Source organism: Caloenas nicobarica, unplaced genomic scaffold (assembly GCF_036013445.1).
Source record: "Caloenas nicobarica isolate bCalNic1 unplaced genomic scaffold, bCalNic1.hap1 Scaffold_99, whole genome shotgun sequence".
NCBI classification, from domain to species: Eukaryota; Metazoa; Chordata; class Aves; order Columbiformes; family Columbidae; genus Caloenas; species Caloenas nicobarica.
In genome coordinates this window covers 122,371-134,607 of record NW_027017728.1, presented here as the reverse complement: position 1 = coordinate 134,607, position 12,237 = coordinate 122,371, and positions in this window count along the sequence as shown.

The window sequence follows — 12,237 nt, the reverse complement described above, 5'->3', positions numbered from 1 at the left end:
GAGGTTGCTTACTCCCCTATTTTGTAGCTACAGGGACTGATTTGGAGCCAGCACCCCAAAGGCTTCCTCCAAAGGGCTGCACATATACGGCTGTGTCACCCCCGTGTCACAATGCCAGCACCCGGCAACGCAGTGGTCACCAGGCCCCACGCAGGATCCAGAGGAGCAGCCTCCCGTGTCCACTGCCAGAGCTGGCCCGGGGGCAGCCCCAGCACATCTGACAGGAAGCACTTGAGGAGCTGCTGGAATCACAGGCCAGGGGCTGAGGGAAGAAAACCTTGCAGGAGGCTGCTGGAGGTTCTCCGCTGCAAGACAATCTGCTGGCAGGGCCACCTTCCAAGCTCGGCTCATGGATGCAAATCCTTTTCAACTGGATAGCAGCGGCAAGACCAAGGCAATTCCTTCTTGAGAAGCACTGCAGAGTTCACCATCCTCATCTCCTACAGAGCAACGCTCAGGAGCCGTAAGAGATAGGATGTCGAGGGCTTGCAAGGGCTTGCAAGGGCTTGCAGTGCTTTGGAACACCCACTGGTGTCCTACACAGGGACAGCAAGGATTCTTGCCCACAAGGTCTATCAGCTCAGAGGCAGTTGGGCACTCTGGCAAGTCCGCCAGATAGCTCCAGCTCAAGGGAGGATAGGGCTTGGGCAGCTCCTGGGAAGCATGAGCAGCCTGTGGGACAAGGAGCCAGGTCTGGCTCACATGCTCAGGGAGCAGCCCATGGCCAGCACTGGGCTCAGCAAGGAACTTTTTCCCCCGGGACACATTGGCACTGGTCCCCAGCGGTTTTATGCCTTCCTCTGCACTTCTCAGCACCGCCCCTTGCCACCATTTCTTTGGGCCATTTGGCCTGGGAGCCGGCTGCTCATGCTCCACCATGCTGGCAGCCGCAGCTGCCACTTCTCAGCTCTCCCTGCAGGTAACACAAGCGCCTGGCAGGGACCAGAGCGCTTCTCATGCATCCCTGGCCAAGAAGCACAGCAGCCAAACAAGTTATGCAAGGCAAAAAGTCTGCTCGTCATCGCTACATGTCACGCTTTGGAAGAGATGCCACGGTACCACTCACCTCTTCTTCCTCTTCTTCCTCTTCTTCCTCTTCTTCTTCTTCTTCTTCTTCTTCCTCCTCTTTTGTGCATGGTCAGTCCCACAACTCCTTGTCAAGGTTCTCCCTCTGCAGGAACCGGGGACAGCTTGGCCTCTATTCCTGCTGCTGCTCTCTGCAGCTCTGGGACTTGCCTTTGCCAGCCTGCAAGGGATCTTTTCTCAGGCTAAACTGAAGAATGCCTCAGCCTACTCCTGGCTACACTTGGGCTTGAGCTAATGCTTGTGAGCCTGGGTTCTGAAACAGAGTCACAAAGGGAAAAAAAATGACACGAAGAAACATCACATGAATTAACATAAAATCAAGAAAATTAATAAATTAACAACAAAATAAAATAAAATTCATTGTGTTCTGTGTCCTTGACATTGATTTTGGAACTGAAAACCCTCTGTACTTTCAGGCAAACAGTCTCTTAGATATTGGACTGGCGGACAGTAGAGGAGAGAAGAGGAGAGGAGAGGAGAGGAGAGGAGAGGAGAGGAGAGGAGAGGAGAGCAGTTCTGCTCTGTCAGGCCTGCAGTTCTGCGTGACAAGCCCTGAGCGAGCCCTGAGGCCTCCATACATGATACTACAGGCAGTATTGCTACTGGAAGGAAGGCTGCACTGGCAACAAATCCACACTGTCTTTTTGCAAAAAAGGGACTCTGTGAGGTTGCTTACTCCCCTATTTTGTAGCTACAGGGACTGATTTGGAGCCAGCACCCCAAAGGCTTCCTCCAAAGGGCTGCACATATGCGGCTGTGTCACCCCCATGTCACAATGCCAGCACCCGGCAACGCAGTGGTCACCAGGCCCCACGCAGGATCCAGAGGAGCAGCCTCCCGTGTCCACTGCCAGAGCTGGCCCGGGGGCAGCCCCAGCACATCTGACAGGAAGCACTTGAGGAGCTGCTGGAATCACAGGCCAGGGGCTGAGGGAAGAAAACCTTGCAGGAGGCTGCTGGAGGTTCTCCGCTGCAAGACAATCTGCTGGCAGGGCCACCTTCCAAGCTCGGCTCATGGATGCAAATCCTTTTCAACTGGATAGCAGTGGCAAGACCAAGGCAATTCCTTCTTGAGGAGCACTGCAGAGCTCACCATCCTCATCTCCTACAGAGCAACGCTCAGGAGCCGTAAGAGATAGGATGTTGAGGGCTTGCAAGGGCTTGCAAGGGCTTGCAGTGCTTTGGAACACCCACTGGTGTCCTACACAGGGACAGCAAGGATTCTTGCCCACAAGGTCCATCAGCTCAGAGGCACTTGGGCACTCTGGCAAGTCTACAACATAGCTCCAGCTCAAGGGAGGATAGGGCTTGGGCAGCTCCTGGCAAGCATGAGCAGCCTGTGGGACAAGGAGCCAGGTCTGGCTCACATGCTCAGGGAGCAGCCCATGGCCAGCACTGGGCTCAGCAAGGAACTTTTTCCCCCGGGGCACATTGCCACTGGTCCCCGGCGGTTTTTTGCCTTCCTCTGCACTTCTCAGCACGGCCCCTTGCCACCATTTCTTTGGGCCATTTGGCCTGGGAGCCGGCTGCTCATGCTCCACCATGCTGGCAGCCGCAGCTGCCACTTCTCAGCTCTCCCTGCAGCTAACACAAGCGCCTGGCAGGGACCAGAGCGCTTCTCATGCATCCCTGCCCAAGAAGCACAGCAGCCAAACAAGTTGTGCAAGGCAAAAAGTCTGCTCGTCATCGCTACATGTCACGCTTTGGAAGAGATGCCACGGTACCACTCACCTCTTCTTCCTCTTCTTCCTCTTCTTCCTCTTCTTCTTCTTCTTCTTCTTCTTCCTCCTCTTTTGTGCATGGTCAGTCCCACAACTCCTTGTCAAGGTTCTCCCTCTGCAGGAACCGCGGACAGCTTGGCCTCTATTCCTGCTGCTGCTCTCTGCAGCTCTGGGACTTGCCTTTGCCAGCCTGCAAGGGATCTTTTCTCAGGCTAAACTGAAGAATGCCTCAGCCTACTCCTGCCTACACTTGGGCTTGAGCTAATGCTTGTGAGCCTGGCTTCTGAAACAGAGTCACAAAGGGAAAAAAAATGACACGAAGAAACATCACATTAATTAACATAAAATCAAGAAAATTAATAAATTAACAACAAAATCAAATAAAATTCATTGTGTTCTGTGTCCCTGAAATTGATTTTGGAACTGAAAACCCTCTGTCCTTTCAGGCAAACAGTCTCTTAGATATTGGACTGGCGGAGAGTAGAGGAGAGAAGAGGAGAGGAGAGGAGAGGAGAGGAGAGGAGAGCAGTTCTGCTCTGTCAGGCCTGCAGTTCTGCGTGACAAGCCCTGAGCGAGCCCTGAGGCCTCCATACATGATACTACAGGCAGTATTGCTACTGGAAGGAAGGCTGCACTGGCAACAAATCCACACTGTCTTTTTGCAAAAAAGGGACTCTATGAGGTTGCTTATTCCCCTATTCTGTAGCTACAGGGACTGATTTGGAGCCAGCACCCCAAAGGCTTCCTCCAAAGGGCTGCACATATGCGGCTGTGTCACCCCCATGTCACAATGCCAGCACCCGGCAACGCAGTGGGCACCAGGCCGCACGCAGGATCCAGAGGAGCAGCCTCCCGTGTCCACTGCCAGAGCTGGCCCGGGGGCAGCCCCAGCACATCTGACAGGAAGCACTTGAGGAGCTGCTGGAATCACAGGCCAGGGGCTGAGGGAAGAAAACCTTGCAGGAGGCTGCTGGAGGTTCTCCGCTGCAAGACAATGTGCTGGCAGGGCCACCTTCCAAGCTCGGCTCATGGATGCAAATACTTTTCAATTGGATAGCAGTGGCAAGACCAAGGCAATTCCTTCTTGAGGAGCACTGCACAGCTCACCATCCTCATCTCCTACAGAGCAACGCTCAGGAGCCGTAAGAGATAGGATGTCGAGGGCTTGCAAGGGCTTGCAAGGGCTTGCGGTGCTTTGGAACACCCACTGGTGTCCTACACAGGGACAGCAAGGATTCTTGCCCACAAGGTCTATCAGCTCAGAGGCACTTGGGCACTCTGGCAAGTCCGCCAGATAGCTCCAGCTCAAGGGAGGATAGGCCTTGTGCAGCTCCTGGCAAGCATGAGCAGCCTGTGGGACAAGGAGCCAGGTCTGGCTCACATGCTCAGGGAACAGCCCATAGCCAGCACTGGGCTCAGCAAGGAACTTTTTCCCCCGGGGCACATTGACACTGGTCCCCGGCGGTTTTTTGCCTTCCTCTGCAGTTCTCAGCACGGCCCCTTGCCACCATTTCTTTGGGCCATTTGGCCTGGGAGCCGGCTGCTCATGCTCCACCATGCTGGCAGCCGCAGCTGCCACTTCTCAGCTCTCCCTGCAGCTAACACAAGCGCCTGGCAGGGACCAGAGCGCTTCTCATGCATCCCTGCCCAAGAAGCACAGCAGCCAAACAAGTTGTGCAAGGCAAAAAGTCTGCTCGTCATCGCTACATGTCACGCTTTGGAAGAGATGCCACGGTACCACTCACCTCTTCTTCCTCTTCTTCCTCCTCTTCTTCTTCTTCTTCTTCTTCTTCCTCCTCTTTTGTGCATGGTCAGTCCCACAACTCCTTGTCAAGGTTCTCTCTCTGCAGGAACCGTGGACAGCTTGGCCTCTATTCCTGCTGCTGCTCTCTGCAGCTCTGGGACTTGCCTTTGCCAGCCTGCAAGGGATCTTTTCTCAGGCTAAACTGAAGAATGCCTCAGCCTACTCCTGGCTACGCTTGGGCTTGAGCTAATGCTTGTGAGCCTGGGTTCTGAAACAGAGTCACAAAGGGAAAAAAAATGACATGAAGAAAAATAACATGAATTAACATAAAATCAAGAAAATTAATAAATTAACAACAAAATCAAGTAAAATTCATTGTGTTCTGTGTCGTTGAAATTGATTTTGGAACTGAAAACCCTCTGTCCTTTCAGGCAAACAGTCTCTTAGATATTGGACTGGCGGACAGGAGAGAAGAGGAGAGGAGAGGAGAGGAGAGGAGAGGAGAGGAGAGGAGAGGAGAGGAGAGGAGAGCAGTTCTGCTCTGTCAGGCCTGCAGTTCTCTGTGACAAGCCCTGAGCGAGCCCTGAGGCCTCCATACATGATACTACAGGCAGTATTGCTACTGGAAGGAAGGCTGCACTGGCAACAAAACCACACTGTCTTTTTGCAAAAAAGGGACTCTATTAGGTTGCTTACTCCCCTATTTTGTTGCTACAGGGACTGATTTGGAGCCAGCACCCCAAAGGCTTCCTCCAAAGGGCTGCACATATGCGGCTGTGTCACCCCCATGTCACAATGCCAGCACCCGGCAACGCAGTGGTCACCAGGCCCCACGCAGGATCCAGAGGAGCAGCCTCCCGTGTCCACTGCCAGAGCTGGCCCGGGGGCAGCCCCAGCACATCTGACAGGAAGCACTTGAGGAGCTGCTGGAATCACAGGCCAGGGGCTGAGGGAAGAAAACCTTGCAGGAGGCTGCTGGAGGTTCTCCGCTGCAAGACAATGTGCTGGCAGGGCCACCTTCCAAGCTCGGCTCATGGATGCAAATCCTTTTCAACTGGATAGCAGTGGCAAGACCAAGGCAATTCCTTCTTGAGGAGCACTGCACAGCTCACCATCCTCATCTCCTACAGAGCAACGCTCAGGAGCCGTAAGAGATAGGATGTCGAGGGCTTGCAAGGGCTTGCAAGGGCTTGCGGTGCTTTGGAACACCCACTGGTGTCCTACACAGGGACAGCAAGGATTCTTGCCCACAAGGTCTATCAGCTCAGAGGCACTTGGGCACTCTGGCAAGTCCGCCAGATAGCTCCAGCTCAAGGGAGGATAGGGCTTGGGCAGCTCCTGGCAAGCATGAGCAGCCTGTGGGACAAGGAGCCAGGTCTGGCTCACATGCTCAGGGAACAGCCCATGGCCAGCACTGGGCTCAGCAAGGAACTTTTTCCCCCGGGGCACATTGACACTGGTCCCCGGCGGTTTTTTGTCTTCCTCTGCAGTTCTCAGCACCGCCCCTTGCCACCATTTCTTTGGGCCATTTGGCCTGGGAGCCGGCTGCTCATGCTCCACCATGCTGGCAGCCGCAGCTGCCACTTCTCAGCTCTCCCTGCAGCTAACACAAGTGCCTGGCAGGGACCAGAGCGCTTCTCATGCATCCCTGCCCAAGAAGCACAGCAGCCAAACAAGTTGTGCAAGGCAAAAAGTCTGCTCGTCATCGCTACATGTCACGCTTTGGAAGAGATGCCACGGTACCACTCACCTCTTCTTCCTCTTCTTCCTCCTCTTCTTCTTCTTCTTCTTCTTCTTCCTCCTCTTTTGTGCATGGTCAGTCCCACAACTCCTTGTCAAGGTTCTCCCTCTGCAGGAACCGTGGACAGCTTGGCCTCTATTCCTGCTGCTGCTCTCTGCAGCTCTGGGACTTGCCTTTGCCAGCCTACAAGGGATCTTTTCTCAGGCTAAACTGAAGAATGCCTCAGCCTACTCCTGGCTACACTTGGGCTTGAGCTAATGCTTGTGAGCCTGGGTTCTGAAACAGAGTCACAAAGGGAAAAAAAATGACACGAAGAAACATAACATGAATTAACATAAAATCAAGAAAATTAATAAATTAACAACAAAATAAAATAAAATTCATTGTGTTCTGTGTCCTTGAAGTTGATTTTGGAACTGAAACCCCTCTGTCCTTTCAGGCAAACAGTCTCTTAGATATTGGACTGGCGGACAGGAGAGAAGAGAAGAGAAGAGGAGGGGAGAGGAGAGGAGAGGAGAGGAGGAGAGAGGAGAGGAGAGGAGAGGAGAGGAGAGGAGAGGAGAGGAGAGGAGAGGAGAGGAGAGGAGAGGAGAGCAGTTCTGCTCTGTCAGGCCTGCAGTTCTGCGTGACAAGCCCTGAGCGAGCCCTGAGGCCTCCATACATGATACTACAGGCAGTATTGCTACTGGAAGGAAGGCTGCACTGGCAACAAATCCACACTGTCTTTTTGCAAAAAAGGGACTCCATGAGGTTGCTTACTGCCCTATTTTGTAGCTACAGGGACTGATTTGGAGCCAGCACCCCAAAGGCTTCCTCCAAAGGGCTGCACATATGCGGCTGTGTCACCCCCATGTCACAATGCCAGCACCCGGCAACGCAGTGGTCACCAGGCCCCACGCAGGATCCAGAGGAGCAGCCTCCCGTGTCCACTGCCAGAGCTGGCCCGGGGGCAGCCCCAGCACATCTGACAGGAAGCACTTGAGGAGCTGCTGGAATCACAGGCCAGGGGCTGAGGGAAGAAAACCTTGCATGAGGCTGCTGGAGGTTCTCCGCTGCAAGACAATCTGCTGGCAGGGCCACCTTCCAAGCTCGGCTCATGGATGCAAATCCTTTTCAACTGGATAGCAGCGGCAAGACCAAGGCAATTCCTTCTTGAGGAGCACTGCACAGCTCACCATCCTCATCTCCTACAGAGCAACGCTCAGGAGCCGTAAGAGATAGGATGTTGAGGGCTTGCAAGGGCTTGCAAGGGCTTGCAGTGCTTTGGAACACCCACTGGTGTCCTACACAGGGACAGCAAGGATTCTTGCCCACAAGGTCTATCAGCTCAGAGGCACTTGGGCACTCTGGCAAGTCCACGACATAGCTCCAGCTCAAGGGAGGATAGGCCTTGGGCAGCTCCTGGGAAGCATGAGCAGCCTGTGGGACAAGGAGCCAGGTCTGGCTCACATGCTCAGGGAACAGCCCATGGCCAGCACTGGGCTCAGCAAGGAACTTTTTCCCCCGGGGCACATTGGCACTGGTCCCCGGCGGTTTTTTGCCTTCCTCTGCACTTCTCAGCACCGCCCCTTGCCACCATTTCTTTGGGCCATTTGGCCTGGGAGCCGGCTGCTCATGCTCCACCATGCTGGCAGCCGCAGCTGCCACTTCTCAGCTCTCCCTGCAGCTAACACAAGCGCCTGGCAGGGACCAGACCGCTTCTCATGCATCCCTGCCCAAGAAGCACAGCAGCCAAACAAGTTGTGCAAGGCAAAAAGTCTGCTCGTCATCGCTACATGTCACGCTTTGGAAGAGATGTCACGGTACCACTCACCTCTTCTTCCTCTTCTTCCTCTTCTTCTTCTTCTTCTTCTTCTTCTTCTTCCTCCTCTTTTGTGCATGGTCAGTCCCACAACTCCTTGTCAAGGTTCTCCCTCTGCAGGAACCGCGGACAGCTTGGCCTCTATTCCTGCTGCTGCTCTCTGCAGCTCTGGGACTTGCCTTTGCCAGCCTGCAAGGGATCTTTTCTCAGGCTAAACTGAAGAATGCCTCAGCCTACTCCTGCCTACACTTGGGCTTGAGCTAATGCTTGTGAGCCTGGCTTCTGAAACAGAGTCACAAAGGGAAAAATAATGACATGAAGAAACATAACATGAATTAACATAAAATCAAGAAAATTAATAAATTAACAACAAAATAAAATAAAATTCATTGTGTTCTGTGTCCTTGAAATTGATTTTGGAACTGAAAACCCTCTGTCCTTTCAGGCAAACAGTCTCTTAGATATTGGACTGGCGGACAGGAGAGAAGATGAGAGGAGAGGAGACGAGAGGAGAGGAGAGCAGTTCTGCTCTGTCAGGCCTGCAGTTCTGCGTGACAAGCCCTGAGCGAGCCCTGAGGCCTCCATACATGATACTACAGGCAGTATTGCTACTGGAAGGAAGGCTGCACTGGCAACAAATCCACACTGTCTTTTTGCAAAAAAGGGACTCCATGAGGTTGCTTACTGCCCTATTTTGTAGCTACAGGGACTGATTTGGAGCCAGCACCCCAAAGGCTTCCTCCAAATGGCTGCACATATGCGGCTGTGTCACCCCCATGGCACAATGCCAGCACCCGGCAACACAGTGGTCACCAGGCCCCACGCAGGATCCAGAGGAGCAGCCTCCCGTGTCCACTGCCAGAGCTGGCCCGGGGGCAGCCCCAGCACATCGGACAGGAAGCACTTGAGGAGCTGCTGGAATCACAGGCCAGGGGCTGAGGGAAGAAAACCTTGCAGGAGGCTGCTGGAGGTTCTCCGCTGCAAGACAATCTGCTGGCAGGGCCACCTTCCAAGCTCGGCTCATGGATGCAAATCCTTTTCAACTGGATAGCAGTGCCAAGACCAAGGCAATTCCTTCTTGAGGAGCACTGCACAGCTCACCATCCTCATCTCCTACAGAGCAACGCTCAGGAGCCGTAAGAGATAGGATGTTGAGGGCTTGCAAGGGCTTGCAAGGGCTTGCAGTGCTTTGGAACACCCACTGGTGTCCTACACAGGGACAGCAAGGATTCTTGCCCACAAGGTCTATCAGCTCTGAGGCACTTGGGCACTCTGGCAAGTCCGCGACATAGCTCCAGCTCAAGGGAGGATAGGGCTTGGGAGCTCCTGGGAATCACAGAATCACAGAATCACAGAATCACAGAATGTTAGGGATTGGAAGGGACCTCAAAAGATCATCTAGTCCAATCCCCCTGCCAGAGCAGGAAAACTTAGGTGAGGTTACACAGGAAGGCGTCCAGGCGGGTTTTGAATGTCTCCAGAGAAGGAGAATCCACAACCCCCCTGGGCAGCCTGTTCCAGTGTTCTGTCACCCTCACTGAGAAGAAGTTTCTTCTCACATTTAAGTGGAACCTCTTGTGTTCCAGCTTGAACCCATTACCCCTTGTCTTACTGTTGGTTGTCACCGAGAAGAGCCTAGCTCCATCCTCGTGACACCCACCCTTTATATATTTATAAACATTAATGAGGTCACCCCTCAGTCTCCTCTTCTCCAAGCTAAAGAGACCCAGCTCCCTCAGCCTTTCCTCATAAGGGAGATGCTCCACTCCCTTAATCATCTTTGTGGCCCTGCGCTGGACTCTCTCCAGAAGTTCCCTGTCCTTCTTGAACTGAGGGGCCCAGAACTGGACACAATATTCCAGATGAGGTCTCACCAGGGCAGAGTAGAGGGGAAGGAGAACCTCTCTGGACCTACTAACCACCCCCCTTCTAATACACCCCAGGATGCCATTGGCCTTCTTGGCCACAAGGGCACAGTGCTGGCTCATGGTCATCCTGCTGTCCACCAGGACCCCCAGGTCTCTTTCCCCTACACTGCTCTCTAATAGGTCATTCCCCAACCTGTACTGGAACCTGGGGTTGTTCCTGCCCAGATGCAAGACTCTACATTTCCCCTTGTTATATTTCATTAAATTTTTCCCCGCCCAACTCTCTAGCCTGTCCAGATCTCGCTGGATGGCAGCACAGCCTTCTGGCGTGTCAGCCACTCCTCCCAGCTTGGTGTCATCAGCAAACTTGCTGATGGTACACTCAATTCCCTCATCCAAGTCATTGATGAATATATTGAACAGTATTGGTCCCAGAACTGACCCTTGAGGCACTCCACTAGATACAGGCCTCCAACCAGACTCCGCCCCATTGATCACAACTCTCTGGCTTCTCTCCTTCAGCCAGTTTGCAGTCCACCTCACTACCCGATCATCCAGTCCACACTTCCTCAGTTTTGCCGTGAGGATGCTGTGGGAGACGGTGTCAAATGCTTTGCTGAAGTCAAGGTAGACCACATCCACTGCTCTGCCATCGTCAATCCACCTTGTTACGTCTTCATAAAAGGCTATGAGGTTGGTCAAACACGACTTCCCCTTGGTGAAGCCATGCTGACTGTCCCTGATGACCCTCTTATCCTTGATATGTCTTAAGATGGCACCAAGGATAAGGTGTTCCATCACTTTCCCAGGGATGGAGGTGAGGCTGACCGGTCTATAGTTGCCCGGGTCCTCCTTCTTGCCCTTTTTGAAGACCGGAGTGACATTTGCTTTCCTCCAGTCCTCAGGCACCTCTCCCGTTTCCCAAGACTTGGCAAAGATGATGGAGAGCGGTCCAGCAATGACTTCAGCCAGCTCCCTCAGCACCCGCGGGTGCATCCCATCTGGACCCATGGATTTATGGATGTCCAGATTGCTTAATTGCTCCCTAACCCAGTCCTCATCAACTGAGGCAGACTCCTCCATTGCCCTGCCTTCCTCTGGGGCCTCAGGGGTACGGGGCTCCTCAGGACAGCCTCCGGCAGAGTAGACAGAGACAAAGAAGGCATTCAGTAATTCTGCCTTCTCTGTATCTTCTGTCACCAGGGCACCCACCCCGTTCATCAGTGGGCCTACATTGCCTCTGGTGTTAGTTTTATCTGCCATGTATTTGAAGAACCTCTTCCTGTTGTCCTTGACCCCTCTCGCCAGGTTTAACTCTAAGGAGGCCTTAGCTTTCCTAGTTGCCTCCCTACATCCTCTGACAACAGCCTTATATTCTTCCCAAGTGGCCAGCCCCTCCTTCCATGATTTGTAAACCCTCCTCTTCCACTTGAGTTTGCCCAGCAGTTCCCTGTTTAACCACGCAGGTCTCCTGGCTCCCTTCCTTGACTTCCTGCGCGTCGGGATGCACTGATCTTGAGCTTGGTAGAAGCAGTCCCTGAATGTTAACCAACTATCTTGGGCGCCTTTACCTTCAAGCAGCCTTGCCCACGGGATTTCCTCCAGCAACTGTTTGAAAAGGCCAAAGTCGGCCCTGCTGAAGTCCAGGGTTGCAATTCTGCTCGGTATTCTGCTCCCACCACAGGAGATTCTGAACTCCACCATCTCATGGTCACTGCAACCAAGGCAGCCCCCCACCTTTACTGCTTCGACCAGACCCTCCTTGTTAGCGAGGACGAGATCCAGCAGCGCACCTCTTCTAGTCGGCTCCTCCACCATTTGCATCAGAAAGTTATCGTCAATGCACTGGAGGAACCTCCTAGACTGAGGCTGGCTGGCTGAGTAGTCCTTCCAGCAAACATCAGGGTAGTTAAAATCCCCCATAACAACCAGAGCCTGTGACTGTGAGGCCGCTCTCAGCTGCCCGTAGAAGGCCTCATCAACTTCCTCACCCTGATCTGGTGGCCTGTAATAGACTCCCACAACAGTGTCACCCCTGCCAGCCTGCCCCTTAATTCTCACCCACAGACTCTCAACTCGCTCCTCAACCGCACCTGGACAGTACTCTATACATTGCAGTTGCTCTCTCACATAAAGAGCAACTCCACCACCACGCTTGGCCAGCCTGTCTTTCCTGAAAAGGGCATAGCCATCCATGACCACATTCCAGTCATGTGAGCTGTCCCACCATGTCTCTGTAATTGCCACCAGATCATAATCTCCTGACCGAACGCAGGT